This window comes from Pinus tabuliformis, chromosome J (assembly GCF_031772625.1).
Source record: "Pinus tabuliformis cultivar Carrire ecotype Pingquan chromosome J, CPIR1, whole genome shotgun sequence".
NCBI classification, from domain to species: domain Eukaryota; kingdom Viridiplantae; phylum Streptophyta; class Pinopsida; order Pinales; family Pinaceae; genus Pinus; species Pinus tabuliformis.
Genome location: NC_142295.1, coordinates 774,563,433 through 774,576,979, shown reverse-complemented (window position 1 = coordinate 774,576,979; position 13,547 = coordinate 774,563,433). Strand labels below are relative to the sequence as shown.

At 36.8% G+C, this 13,547-nt stretch overlaps 1 pseudogene; it reads right to left on the bottom strand.

Moving 5' to 3' along the window:
- Positions 1–6,756: 6,756 nt before the first annotated feature.
- On the bottom strand, positions 6,757–11,785 carry LOC149229022 (S-adenosylmethionine synthase 1 pseudogene; annotated as a pseudogene).
- Between the last annotated feature and the right edge of the window lie 1,762 nt (positions 11,786–13,547).

Sequence of the window (13,547 nt, the reverse complement as noted above, 5' to 3'; positions counted from 1 at the left end):
AGTCATGAGCAAATGTTTCTCCCCATGTTTAAGCTCATTAAAAAATGAACTATTTCCCAGTAAATAACCATCGTGAATGTAGTGCTTCAGCCTTTAAAGCCTTGGTCGTGTTCTCATCATCACCTCCACTCTGTATTGGCCGATCATTCACCTCCATTTGATTGTTTACCCCTTTTGAGGAACAGCTGCGAAGAGTGATCCCACTAGCCATCCTTGTAACACTGCCGTGATTGGAAAATTCCAAACCTTACCTGGAATCAGCTGCTACCTAATTTTGTCACTCGTTCCTCAAAAGACGAGTCTCCTTTATGCTCTTTTCAACTGAATCGTAAAATATGAAAAGATTGTCGAGCCATTGGCCTCTCCAGCTCGTTAAAGGGAACGAAAGTGCTATCCCTCCTTTAGATTTTAATCTTTTTGGACCTGAGGGATTATTACACAAAAAGATCGAGCGCTTGTTTTGTTCGGCTCGTTAAAAGTATCGAAAATTCATCCCTTTTGTATTGTTTTATACTTTTTCGGACTTAAGGGATTAGATGACGAAAAAGGAAATTTGGAGTTTCCTTTACGTCCCTTTTCAGACTCTCTAAAATTGAAAAGGGTCGAGTTATCTTTGTCGTTAAACTCGTTAAAACCTAATAGCGACAAACTTGTCCATAGCAGACAAGAACGAGTTTCACTATCGCTAGGCTTGTTAAAAAATAGCGATGGGTTTACCTGAAGGGCAAATTATAGAACAAGCATATGTTATCCTCCTCAAGCTGGACAAAAATAAAGAGGTACTGGTTAGCAATGACTAGGGAAAAATTGCGAAGAAAACTTGAAGAAACTTTGTTGGTAGCAAGTCGCTCTTGAACATGACACTTTCACTCCGCATCCAAGTCGGGTTGGGTTGTTTCATTCACTGGTTACATCACCATGGTCCCATCACACCATCCACATTTGGGGTTAATGCTACCAATCCATCATGTCAGTGTCGCGGATATGTTCAAGAGAAGTCATTCAGAGAATTCACCTGTGTCTCACCCGCTACAATACATTTACGCTCCATTCTTTCATGACTGCCACCCTGAACCTTATATCACCATATCGTTTTCACCTCCATTAAAATCATTTGCTCTGTTCCGTTTCATTGATGTGGGATTCATTTAGGCCCTCCTATGACGGATCGCTTCTTGTCGACATCAGCTCATTATCCAAGAAGTCGATCTAGGAACACCCCGTTCAGTACTTTGAAGCTTGCATGCCTCAATGGCAAGTTTCTCACTTCCGACGACAGGTTTACATCAATGGCCTTCGACCAAAAGATTTTGCATGGTGTTCGACACCAAGTCCTTTATTCACACCACGTGAATTGTACTGCAGTACCTTGAGAGTCATTATCATTATCGGTGATTCCTCTCGCGCCTGTTAATAGCTTACATCATTGGCTGGTAATCAGGCGATGTCTTTCCATGTTCGACTCCAGAACCTCTCTCACATGGATAGACTTGTACTTAGAGTGAAGATCGAATGAGATTGAAGACCCCGGATCTAGTTTCATCCATCCGGGCTGCGATATATATTCAGGGAAATAAAGACATCAAATGTACATCGTTGCTGCACAGATAATCATCCAATCAAATGGATGATGGCTCTACCAGAATCATCAGTCTACACTCAGATGATTGTCTGTCCTATGTACATGAAAATGAATTTATAAAGCTAAGAATGGGAATGCCCGCCTCAGCTAGATCATAAAAAAATTATAAAGATAATGTATTGTATTGTATCTTATTACAGGTCTCCTCCCAACTTGAAAGAACTTCGGATCCTCATAATAAAGCATTTCACCCGACATCAAAAAAGATTAACGACCTCATGCTTTAGGGGGCAATTGTTATAGACATTTTTGGTTACTGCAACCCCAAGCATAAAATGTCCATAAATCAAGGGCTCCTAAGTCCCTAAAAGTGTTGTTCTAACCCCTAAAGGAACAAGGTCAACTGATTACAGCTTCTCCCAGAAGTTCTCCATGAAAAAATGCTCAGAACTAGTCAAAACAGGATCATTTCACCTGCTCCATAAGCAAAGTGCGTTGCATCTCACCTAAGTACACTCTGTTGGTGCGTTGCATTTCAAGAAGCCCTTCTATGGGGTGCGATGGGCGAGAAGTGACAATTGGCAATGTCAATCTGCGAGGTGGAGAGGCATGGATTCTTCCAGAAACTTCTCATGTGACACTTGCCTCTCTGAATTCGACCAAGGATGAGTAAGAGATCATAAATCTCCAAGTGGAAGCAAGAACTATCAGAGGGAAGACACTAATCAAATCACAAGCTGACTCATCTCCCTTACAGATATCTATATATGGATCCCTCATCCCAGAGATCCAGAGGCTAGAATTTTGCGTCTTGTAAGGAATTGTTGTTGGTTTCTTGAGACAACATCATAGTGTTGGGTGATCTAAGCTTTGTATGAGTTGAAGAAGGGCTTACTTGCTAAGAGGATGATGCTGGGTCAGAACAACTGGTTGTAACTCCCTTGGCTCTTTCTTGATTATCAGTAAAAGCTATTCAAGTTTTCCTCCATACTCTTGTGTCATTTATGTTTTATGCATTTGTATGGTCAATTTACATCTGATCCTAGATTGTTTATGATTATAGATCCATGTTCTTGTATAGTGTTATGCTACTCTGATGCTACAGGTACTCTGTGAAATTGGGCGTACAAGGAAGCAAGTAGCAAAAGACTATTAGAAGAGAGAGGAATTGAACTAGGAGCCAAGCACAAGACAGAGGTTGGTCTCCTCTATTCTTCTCTCATCTATCTTTCATAAAGGAAAAACGAAAGTAGCTTTACTTTGTTTGTTTCTAAGGTAGCTACCACACCTTAGTGGGATAAGAAGTTCTGTATAGACACTTTTCCCTGTAACAGGGTCCAAGTTGGTAATTCAAATAATTGTGTCGCATTCATAACCATGTGTGCTTGATTAAGTATTGTATTTTATGTTGTGATTTTCCTAGTTCACTTATAAACTAATGCAAAAGCTCTAGCACGTATTGAATGTGTAGTCACACTCCAACAACACATAACTAGAAATTTCCCCTAAAGGTGCAAAGATACACCGAAGGAATAGAATATTTGGTAAGATCATCTTGCCATAAGTTATTTGAAGCATAAACTTCTAGAAAACAGCGTAACAACATTGAATGTTAGAGTTGATCTCGACTCGTTGTAGAATTAGAGAATATTTTAAAATTTGATTAACAGGAGCGAATCATTCAAACAATTGACCTCGCTTTTATTGTATTTTTCAAATGTAAAAATATTTTCGAAGTAGCACAAGAGGAAGTAGAGAATCTCAATTACATTTATTTCCTTCAATTTTATTGAAAATTCACCTGATCTAATTTTTCTACAAAGTTTGTTACTTGAACTTGAGGAATAAATATATGAAACAACAAATTTTATTGATGCAAATTTATTAAACACAACAAAAATAATGAGATTTTGAAGATTTATGAGAGAACATCAAGTAAAAAAATCCACAAATCCTTTCAATGACTCAATTGTGAAATTACATACACTAAAATGTTAGATTATAGATGGTGTTATGTATGTATTGATGTGCTTTATAAATTTAAATATATAGAAATTTAGACGAAGTTTGGATTAATTCTAGTAAAAAACCAAGGCAGCGATCAATTTCTACCCTACCAAGTTTTCCAAATCAATCAAATCAAGGAAAAAATGCATGAGATGAAAGAAAGCATTGGAGAAAAAAGCCAAAAATTTGGCAAAAGGGTAGATTTAAAAAGAGCTTGAAGGCTAAGTACAAGGCATTAAATTCTCAAAAGGACGAGATAATAATTTCATTAAGATTATTAAACTTTATTAGTTAATCAAAACCCTTATTACCCAAATATCAAGGAAAGGAGCTTGCAATAATAGGTTTCCTCTACAAAATTAATTTGTTGGGTGACAAATTTATAGTTTTTAAAACAATGTTTAAAGTTGAAATTATGCTCTCATAAGTTCAAAATAAAAAACATTATGGTGGGAAGTGACTCCTGATAAGTATATTTATTTTATTTAAATATTATTTTACATCTTATTTCCATCTATTTTTTATGCAAGGACTTGCTTAAATTATGGTGGGAAGTAACTTATTGTAAATATGTTATGAACTATTTTCAAGGATTTTATTTTTGGATTAAAATATCACTACACATATATCTAAAAATCATCCATGAATATTAGAACCATATCCATAAATTTTGACATAAAATATGTCATTTAGTTATCCATATGGCATTATATTATGCAAAAACTACAATAAGACCTTCAAATTATGGTTCAATCAAGTGCTTAAAAAATATTTTTTTAATAATATTCAAAATTAAATATTTATTTCTCAAAGTTAAACATATAATTTATATTGTTCAATGCTAAATATTAATGGTCAATGGGCAAATATATTTTTATTTTAAGGGATGAATAATGATTTTGTAACCATATTTAAATTTAATTAATAAGCACATAAAAACTTAAAACTTACAATATAACAAGATTCTTAATGGTGGATATTCACCCCCACTTTATCATGGATATTATTAACTTTTAAATAGGTTTGCTACAATATCATGGGTTGATATAATGGCTTACTAATACCACATGCCCAAAAACCATAACTCAATTCACAATCAAAATATATTATAAATATTTTATTTTAACTTAATTTTATAAGAAAAAATGTTATACTTTTAATTTTTAATGTAAGTATTATTGTACTATTTTTTAATTTTTTAATCTAAGTATTATTTTATTATTTTTAAATGTAACAAAACATGACAATGTCTCCCTCATTCTAGGTTGTAGAGTGCCTCAGAGCAATTAACTCACTCCTAATTACCCATAACTAAAAGGTTAGGTTAGATCCTAAATACCCATAACTAAAAGGGTAGGCCAAAATCTTAACATGTCATTCCCATTCCAAAGGAGCATTGTCTCAAGGTTGGAGATGTGAGTCACTGACATAAAAGAGTTGGGTTACAAAATATATATGTACATGGAAAATGAATTTACTAGCATTTTTCTAATCCACACATAGAGATATCCAACATTAGAGTGCTAAGCATTCCAATGCCCATGTCCCTTTTGTTTGTTGATGCCAAGATTGGTTTCAGTTTGCATAAGAACAATAAGGGTGAATATTGTATTAGTATGGGAAAAATGAAAAAAAAAAAAATTAACTTTAATCTTTTTTTTCATAAAAAAATGCACACACATTTTACTGTGAAATTAGGGTTGGTTCCAATGTGGAATCACTGAGTTTCATATCTATCCACTCGATCAAGACTTCCTCGATAATGTTTTGATGCAATCGACACTCTTGTTTTCTTGATACAACCTCCATTTGTAACCAAATGGAACCCTCTTCATCAAGTTAAAAGAGGATGTTTTAAAATTGGAAATTGGCTCAATCACTTTCTATAAACAAGACACAATGAATATTGAGTGGAATTTGGAGTGGGCCATGATAGTCAAACTATAAGAAACTTGTCTAATTCACTTGATGATATGATAGGGACCATAGAAATTTAGTGATATGCTCTTATGGCTCTTATCTTTGAGTGATGTTTCTTGTATGGATAGTAATATGTGATGACTCTTATCCTTAAGAGATGTTTTCTTGTAAGGATAGTGATCTATAAGCAATAAGCTTATGACCTCGCTTTTAACCAATCTATAAGGATAGTGATCTACAAACTATAGGCTTATGGAAAATTTGCCTCATCAACATAGGAGTTCCTTCAGTGGTAATCAATATCCTCCAAGGCAAAAAAAAAAAGGAACTTACATTCTTGATATTCTTACCCAAGGAACCACAGGGCTACATCAAAGCTTGTATATTCAATTTTGTAAACTCTTAAATGAGTAAATTCAAAATGAGTTGTCTCATCAAATATAGCTACAAATACTCTTAAATGAGTAACCTCAAAATGAGTTGTCTGTGTCAAAATGTAGCTACAAAGACTTGTCAAATCTTGGGATTTCAAATTCAAAATCTTATGAATGTGTGTGGTTTTAACAAGTCCTTCCAATAAATTGCCATGCTCAGTGTCACTTGACAGGAAAATGAGACATGCTCAGTGTAGCTTGACAGAAAACAAGAAATCTTCCCAAGATCAGTAAACTTCCAAATCATGATGAAATTAAATATATAAATAAATTTAGTGGAAATGCATACTTCTCAACGTTGGTTTCTTATAATTATCAGACATGAAGATGAATATTAATGCAAGGGACAAAAGTGGAGATCAGAATAGGGACACAAAATGACCACTCCAATGAATTATGTATAACAATTATGTATATTAATACCAAACCCACACCCAATACAATGAATCCACACATCGAGCTAGTATTTTTTTCATAGAAGAGAAAGATAATCTCTTAATATCATGAAAGTAACACTTCCCCTCAAGAAGAAAATTTCATGTGAGATATGTTGAATGATAAAAAGAATTGTGAAATCTAAAAACACAAGATTCAATTACAATGCCCAATCACAGCAATATCCTAGATTTCCATTGGGAATCAATATCCCAAAAGGAACTTAATATCACGTATTTGAAGAATCGAATATGAAACTCGTAATTGATTTTGGAAGATTCAAGAGTTTGTTTCCAAATATAGAAAATAGCGAACCCTCATGAACCCTAAAAAACACCGTCTTCTTAAAAAAAACATGTATGCCCCTTACTCCATAGTTCAAGCTTTCTCCCACTTAAGGACCTTCACAGTCTCCCAAGTGAAATTAGTATCCTCCCAAACAAAATGGCCATATGTAGTTGTTTTTTGGAACGTCATATTGTCTCCCCATTTTAGGTCAAGATTGATAGAAATCATGCCAGGGCGGAAGTCAAAATTTTCCTTGATCAACTGCAAGATTTTAGTATCTACAATTTTTCTAGTTCCATATATACCAACAAACACAGAAAGTGGCTCAGGCACACCAATGGCATATGAAACATGCACAAGGTAGCGGTGTGTTAGCGCAACAACAACAACATTCTTGGCAACTTGTCTAGCAATGTAGGAACCACTACGATCCACCTTGGTCGGATCCTTTCCAGAAAAGGATCCTCCACCATGAGAACCCCAACCATCATATGTATCAATAATAATTTTCCTCCTAGTGAGTCCAACATGTCCATGGGGCCCTCTAGTTACAAAATTCCCATATGGGTTCAAATGGAATATTGTATTATCATCTAGATATTGAGAAGGAACAACCAACTTAATAACATGCTCCCTGACATCAACTGCAATCTGATCATTGGTAAGAGTTTCATCATGTAGAGTAGAGATGAGAACAATGTGAACTCTTGACCGTACTATTTCCCCTCCCTTATTTTTATACTCAGTTGTGCTCCAAGATTTGTTGCTAGCACATGAGTGAGAGGCATGAACTATGGGGTCACATTTGTAGCATACCCAAACATGTGGCCTTGATCTCCTACACTAATATCTTCAGGATTCTTGGTAAGGTGACCATGGAGAACATGTGCAATGTTAGGGGTTTGTTTTTCAATGTTCACTGGGACCTTGCAATTATCTGCATCCAAGACAACATCCGCTGACACAAATCCAATTCCTCTACAAGTTTCCCTCACTATCTTCTCATAGTCTATATTAGCTTTGATAGTGATTTCTCCAAAAATCATTACCATGTTTGTCTTTATACAGGTCTCACATGCAACCTTACTTTTAGGATCTTGCTCCAAGCAACCATCTAAGATGGCATCAAAATCATGGTCACAAAGCTTGTCAGGGTGTCCCTCATTGATAGACTTTGATGTGAAGAGAAAGGTGCCCTTCTAAAAAAACAGGCACATCAAAAGATTGGTAAGCATGAAAAAATATGACCAAACGCTTTGCTTCATAAGCATGAATCACCATTTGATATAAATGGTTAAACAACACATAGTTAGCCAAAAAAATGAAAATACATTATAAAATAAGAACTAGTATTACAGAAATGTAGAAATGTATATGCAAAAGCCTTTATGCAAGATGTTAATTGCATGGACATCCTCCTTATTACTAGAAAATATTAACATGAACAAAAATTCCAATGGAGAATTTGTTTCAAACAAAAATATTGACTCAGATAAATCTTTGGCCAAAATGAAACCAGTCCATAACCATTACAATACAACTTAATTCTTTAAATATTTTTTGTGATTTTCTAGGATGCAAGAAGAGAAGGTGCACCATATTGTCTAAGGAGAAAATGGGTTTTGAATTGGATCATTTTCCTGGGAGAGATATGAAACTGGGTTTAAACAAGGTTGTAAAGGAATTAAATGGGTGCAAGAACTTGTGCATAGCATGCAAGGTGAAAGTAGTTAATTAAGAGTTAATTGGCATAGGTATATGTTGCTAATCATGTCATTACCCCTCTAAAGGTGTTTATGATAGTGTCATCTAGCTTATAAATGCTTCCTTTGGACAAAGCACGATGGATACAAAGGACCCCTAGGAAGAACTAAAGAAAGTAGGTCGGCAATGTTTTTTTTAAATGTGAGGATAGTCAGCTAAAAGTGTTTTCGTCGAATTCTAGGCTTGATTGTTGAGAAAAAATACAAAGTATTTTATTTTATTTACAAAAATCACCCCATTTCTGGCCCAAAAAGTTGTATACTCCTGAGACGTGTCAATTCATGGATTCTCAGAGTCCATACATAAATGCACTACGAATCTATCTTGAGCTAGTTGTGGTAAACCCCAACATATTTATAGATCTATTTAATGTAGGAAGACAATATCTATCCTTCTAATATTTGGAATAAATAGAAACAACCAAGAAAAACCTAGCCTCAGCAAAAGTGGCTTGAGGGATTACAAAACAAGGAAAATAGGGGAAACGTGCAAAAAAAAATGTGATATATGTGACAAAAAAAATTGTTTTAGTAGATTGAAAACCTTCACAAAAATGAGCTCAAAGGCCTATAGCATTGCAAGAATCACACAGAATGTGTTAAGAAGGCGTGAGAAATAAAATATGGCACTTATCAAAAGTGGTAGTGTCGTAGATTTTGAGCAAGTCGGGCAAAGACAACACATATGCAGAACAGGTGATCAATGTTTTATCCATACCGGTGCCCATAAACATGAGAGTAGTTTTATTGTCGAGGATTTGAACAGTTTCCTCGTAAACCTTAGCCCCAATCTTGATCAGAAAACTATTTTCTGAGTAGTCTGGCACACTGTTCACAGCTTGTTGAATGCTTGAAGTTGATATAAAGGATTATTTATCTAGTTTTGACACAGTGACGTTAGGGACCAATTCATCCACCTCTAATACATCCTAATTCCAATTTTTATTAGGAAGATGGGAATAATATGCAATGATAGGTAATTTGGATGATCTCTCTGTTTTGGGAGGCCTCCATATGGCCATATTCTTCCCGTAAGTATCTATAACATTGACCATGCTTATAGCATTGTTGGTTATGTTTTTCACACAATCCACTTGTTGGATGACAATGCTTATTTTTTGTGTAGTATCACATACCTAAGATCGGAGCTAGAGTTGTATACATAAGTCAATGTTGCACTCATCCACGATTTCACATATTTTATTCTTTACTCCACTCCTATAGCTACACTTCTTTTGGAAATCAGAACGATTGAATAATCCATGAATTCCACACAGTTTTTAACAATGGCTAAGACACTACAACAAAACCCTATGATTAGCGTCCCTTTTTCTTCCTTTTTTGTGTCTAGAGCCCATTTTTTGTGTTATTTGAATCAATTTATCAGATATGGTGCAAAAAGTATGCATATAAAATGCATAATTTCATCAATCCCAGGAATTTCAATGACCTGACTGGTCAAACCTCCATAAGTTAAGGTTCAAGGCCCCTTAAATAAATATCTGTGGAATGATTTGTTAACTAACCCAGTCTGTCCCTTAATCAATCCTTTCATCAGGACTCTATACTCCACTTTCATTAAACTTTGATTAATCTTAATGCCCGCACATATATAACCAACCCCACTCTATAACTATGGTTATTCACAGACTTACCCATAAACCTCCTATCGGCGCTTTATTTCTATTATAATGTATACATAATAGAAATATTCCACAACACATGTAAACCATACCTTTTTTCCTTTTCCTCGATCTTTGCACATTACCCGATGCATTCCTTTATCGCAACCGCAATCGCGGGGTTTCAAAAGGACTCTTCAAAATCTAGCATTCGGAACTCTAGATCTGTAGTATGCGATTGCCTACCCACCGTTGATTTCATCCACCAGATCAACGACTGTCGCAATATAAAATCCCACTGACCTATGACCTCATCACCTCTCACATGCGATATGCGATAACACAACCGAACTTCAAATAACATAAACCCACACCTATAACCTTCTCGGGTCCGGCTTCAATCTCCATCATTGATCTTACCTTCAATCTGACAGCTAATATTTCCCCGATCAACAGAGTTGCTCGGTGATCCTACACCGTAGATCAAAGCTCATTCGACCCGATGGTCTGTACTGATATCGCATCAGAAACTTGCACGACGTTTAGCCACCTCACTGAGACGATACGAATTATAAGTCCTCGGTCTATAGAAGTTTAGGTTCGTTCAGATATTATCGTCTGATCATCTTTATGACCGATATCTGTTAGATAATGAAATCAATCAAATCCTACAGTCTATGGCCCTTCAACTAGCACGCGATTATCAAGCTCTCAACCCCCGTAGTGGACTATGACATAAGCACCTGAATTTTGCGATCGACAGCTAATAACAATTGCAGGCCTTCAACTATGATCAAGGCATCCTGTACTTTCTACCCCAGTTGCGGTTACTGATCACCTCTTTACTTTGCTTTTATGTCGTTCTTCAGTGTTCTTTTGTGGTTTTGGATTTCTCCAGGGTCCTGGTCTTTAGCTCTTATGCCTCACAACTTCCTCCTTAACTTAGTTCCACTCGCGCCTTTATGCTTCTTCCTGTACTGTCAGTGTGTATAAAGCCATAACCCCTCTCAGTCACTCTTCTCTGTATTTCGCCTCTGGTTCTACACCTGCAACCTAATTTATGCATAATAACTCAAAATCATACATGATCTATATCTTAATTACTCAATACACACACATGAACTCCAAATTGAGTTGTTTGTATTAATAAACAAGTATTTACACAAGAGTCTCTCTCTCAGGTCTGATTTTCTTATCAGTGGCCTCTGTTTTCCTACCTGCCCGTAGGCTTACAGACAAACCATGTTTCCTAACTCTCTAACTACTGACCGAATCACTCGCTCTCAACCTTTTAGGCTTACCTTTATACAAAAAGGTTCTGTTGAACTAATTCTAGTTCAAATCCTTAATTTCCTGAACTAACTCCTGAAAATATTGTAAATCCACTTTTAACTCCTACTTATCCCTAAGAATCCTCTCTAGTTCCTCGAATCATGAGACCTATAAGAGTTATAATTGATTTCCAACTCTCTCATCATCATTAATCACTCATGTTCTGATGGTGATGAGATTTTGGGGTGAACCAAAATCCCATTTCCCCAATAAAATTGCTCTTGAGGCCTGTGGGTTATGGGCCCCTGAAACCTATCTGAAACTTCTCACAGTCTTCTCAACATGATTGCGCAGAACCTCCCACCGATCCAATGATAATGAAAGACATTTCTTGCCAGGCAGTTGCTTCCCAACCTTTGTGTGAAACCCACGAATATCCATCAAAATCTTTCTGTGCCACATTCTTACAGAAACTTTGTGATTCCTAGATAACTCACAAATCTCGTTTGCCCACTGTCATCTAGCACAAAAAATTCTTCTTGCCTTTCTTCTTCACATCTCCAAATCTTCAAACTCTTGATCCTTGAGATCTCTCAGCGAGTTCTTGAACTCCTTGAAATAAGGCCTGCCTATCAGTCTGTGCTCTGAAATGCTACGTCTTGTAGAAGAAGCGCAACCAGTTTTCATCATAGAAGCTACACCCAAATCTTGCACATCCCAAGATCGATCCTGGCGTCATTGTAATCCGTTTTCTCATCTCCCCAGCACGGAGACATTGTTTCTGCAGTCTCTTTTCCTGAGAAATCCCAAGAACAATCTCAACCCAGAGAAGTTAACCTTCCTTCCTTTCTTTTCATCGGAGCCCTTATAATTCTGCATCTTGATTTTCGGTCTCTGGTCATTATGTCGAAACCCTTCAATGTCGTCGTAATTCTTTTTATTTAACATAGGGTAACCCCACGATGAGGAATCTAGCTTGTGATTTATCACCCCCCTGCGTTGATCGTAATTGACCCTTGCCAACCTTACCAACCGCTCTCTGAGACATGACAAGCAGATCCCTACTACTGCCTGCAATGGATGGAAAGGGTTCATCGAATCTGTCCACTCTTTTTCAACACTGGGCCTTGTCTACAACAATCCGCAACTGTGCTATTACCAATTACGGAAGAGAGAAAGAATACATGATGGGGACGAGTCGGGGAAGCCTCGGCCCTTGTCCTGTCCTCGTCCTTTGCCGCCGCTCAGCCCTCTCCAGGCACACCTGTTCTCGCCCCCTTTCTTGATGGCCGAACCAATTCTTTATGCATACATTCAGTTTTAACTGATTTTTTTAACTAAAGTTAGTTCATTAACTAAATCTTGTTCAAGGTTGGCCTAGTTGTCCATGTGGTCGTCCACGTGTCTCCTTCTCTATTTTTTTTTTCATCAAGGGTTCAGATACTCCTGCATCAGACTCCTGAGGTACAAAAATTATGGCCTCCTGGTCATATGCTCCTGAGGTACAAAAATTATGACCTCTTGGTCATATGCATTTCCTTAGCAATTCTACCCACTGTTTCACTTCTTCAGTGGAACTACCTTCTGTGAGCTGCAACCAAACCTCTGCAATAGTAAGTCCTTCCTGCTACCAGATGCCCTACCAAGCTTCTCTCCTGAGCTTAGTCCTCTTGGCACTTCCGTGGTTCTCTCCTCTCGAACCAATTGATCACTCCTGCTCCAGGTTTGCTGCAACTTTCTCACCTTCACAAAATAAATTAAAAAAAATACAAGCTTACAAATCTTCAACAAACTATACCTCTTCTTTCTTCGCATGAAAAAACTCCTCTCCGCAGGTAATCTTTTCCTGCTCTGATACCACTTGATGGTGACAATATTTCGGGGTGAACCAAAATCCCATTTCCCCAATAAAATTTCTCTTGAGGCCTGTGGGTTATGGGCCCACAAAACCTATTTGAAACTTCTCACAGTCTTCTCAACATGATTGCGTAGAACATCCCACTGATCCAACGATAATGAAAGACATTTCTTCCAAGGTAGCTGCTTCCCGACCTTTGTGTGAAACTCACGAATATCCATCAAAATCTTTCTGTGCCACATTCTTACAGAAACTTTGTGATTCCTAGAATTCACAAATCTCATTTGCACCACTGTCATCCGGGACAAAAAATTCTTCTTGCCTTTCTTCTTCACATCTCCAAATCTTCAAACTCTTGATCCTCGA